Genomic DNA, 2,758 nt, shown 5'->3' on the forward strand with positions numbered 1-2,758 from the left:
CATCTCCAATTGTCCAAAGAGAGTTGCATCTTCTTAGGCAGAGGAAGTACTTTTTAGTTTGTCATGAGAAGAGTCAAATACATATGGGATGATGTGGAAGTTTGCTGAACAGCCAAAAGAGTAGATGGTGCTGGTTTACGTACTTATTACCTTCTCTCATGACCAAATTCACCTTTCTTGACTCTCCTTTGTAAAACTAAGGCCAAATTTCTGTAAACTGTATAAGCCAGACATCCTTGCTAATTGGCTGACTTTTACATTCTGCAAGGTGAAATCATTAGAGGAAAAATAAAAGCTAGGACAAAGGGGAAACAATAGGATTTCCTTCTTTCATTTATTTGTTTGTTTCACTGTTCCTATTATTGATGTGTCACCAGTAACTGTTGGCTGTAACCACCAGTGTCTTTCGGTGCTGTTATAAACAGCTTTGTGGTGCTTCTCACTCATACCAGGGAAAAAAAAAAAAACAGATAGTGCAGCCCCCTCAAAACTTGATCACACATTTTGTAGGACCCTCTCTTGAGCTCCTTGAATGCCATCTGGAGATAAACAACACTTCCTGCCTAGAGGTCTGAGGATTATTTCAAGAAATTCTAGTCTAAACACATAGGTCTTAGTAACCCCCAGTTGACTGGAGCATGTGCCTTGTTGAGAAAATGGGTTGTTAAAGAAAGTAACTTAGGGATGCCTAGGTGGCTCAGCAGTTGAGCATCTGCCTTTGGCTCAGGGTGTGGTCCCGAGATCCCGAGATCGAGTCTCACATTGGGCTTCCTGCATGGAACCTCCTTCTTCCTCTGCCTGTGTCTCTGCCTCTCTCTCTCTGTCTCTCATGAATAAATAAATAAAATATTTTTTTAAAAAAAGAAAGTTACTTGAATCACTCTTAAGATATATCATTAATTGCTAGTGAAGAATTATCCAGTCTTTTCATCCCTTATATTACTAGCATTTGCTTATATTGCCAGGTTATGGATGGTGGTCTAAAGTGGAAGGAACTGTTTGGGGCCAGCTCCATAGCAAGTCCCGAATACATGGTCCAGATAACCTTATGTTAGGATATGGGTTTACCTTGCACCAACTCTTCCATTCTTGGCTCTTAGAGTCTTTGCTAAGATCCCAACACAACAGAAAGAGTTGTATTCAATGCCCTTACCACCTATATTACCCCAGTAGCGGTGTATGATAGACAACTATACTTGAGCTGAATATAAGGTGAAGTATTTTTAAGAATGAAAGCCAATCAAATATGGTGTTGGCTTCCTCAGGGGGTTAGGAGTCTTCTGTAACTTGTGATATTTAAGTAGAGACAAGATGATCCTTTATTTGAATGTCATTAGAAGCTCACTGAATAAATTGACATCCCTTTCTACATTTTATGATTTTGGGAGTTAGATGGCACTTTCAAGTGCATAGAACCTACATTGTTTTAATGTTTTTAATTTTACTGATTCATAAGCAAAAGCCTTGTGAAATCAAATATCCACTAACATGTACTGTTCATTCCATCACTCACTCAGCAAGTATTCTTTGAGGGCCTAATATGTATTATGCACTATGCTAGAACACTGAGAAAATTAAAAAGAAAGACACTGTCCTTGTGATCATAGAGCTGATAGTGGCAGAACAAGGAAAACAACCAAACATCCCTGGGGTAATTCTACTCCACAACACTATCGTCTACTTAAAGTTCCTCATTTGAAATGGATCATAAACCAATATAATTTTTCCATAGATAATTTAAAATGACAAATCACTGGCAATTTAATGTAAATCAAGTTAGTATCAGTAATTAATTCACACATGTCATATTTTATATACTAGAATGTAATTCACTTATTACACATTGTCACATTTCAAAGAGCTGCCTTGCAAATTTTTTTTTTTTTTTCTGAACTGCATCCCGCCTCTATGGAAGTCTTCTTTTTCTAGTCCTGGGGAAAACAGAAGGTTCAGCAACATAAATTTAGACTGAACTGTTCAGGACGCAACATGCCTAAACCCTATGTACTTTCTATTTGCAAAGTATTCAAATTCCTTTACTAGGAAGGAAGGAAGGAAGGTCTGCCTGCAGAATTAAGCGCAAGAGTGTGGGGAGTGCATTTTTCTTTCAGTTGGTTAACTGAAAATCAATTTCCTATTTTAAAAGCAAACCCATCAAAGGCAAGTGTCCAATTTTAAGCTAAGCTCTACAAAATGCTTTTCAATAAAATGTCTTTCGGCCTCTTTCCCTTTTCTCATTTCAATGTCCTGTTACATATTTCCGAAAGCTCAGCTTTCAAACTTGGTATATGCTATGATTGTGTGGAATGAAAAGCCCTGAAAGGCCACAAAGAAAAGTATCACTTGCATCAATCTCCGAGGAGAGGGCCCTTTGAATTAAGACTGATTCCACCTGCGAAGCCTGAGTGAGCCTGAATTGATGATGCCTGCGTGTTGTGGGTTTTCTGGCTTTATTTCCCCTTGCATTCTTTTTCATTTCGGAATGTATTGTAGGCCATTATCCGATTTTCATAGCAGCATGAGTGATTACTAAAATGCTGTGAAAGAGAAATCCTTAAAACGAGGTATTCAGGCAGCCCGAGTGGCTCAGCAGTTTAGCGCCGCCTTCAGCCCAGGGTGTGATCCTGGAGACCCAGGATGGAATCCCACGTCAAGCTCCCTGCATGGAGCCTGCTTCTCCCTCTGCCTGTGTCTCTGCCTCTGTGTGTGTGTGTGTCTCTCATGAAGAAATAAATAAATAAAATCTTAAAAAAAATAA

Source organism: Canis aureus, chromosome 9 (genome assembly GCF_053574225.1).
Source record: "Canis aureus isolate CA01 chromosome 9, VMU_Caureus_v.1.0, whole genome shotgun sequence".
In the NCBI taxonomy this organism is placed as follows: domain Eukaryota; kingdom Metazoa; phylum Chordata; class Mammalia; order Carnivora; family Canidae; genus Canis; species Canis aureus.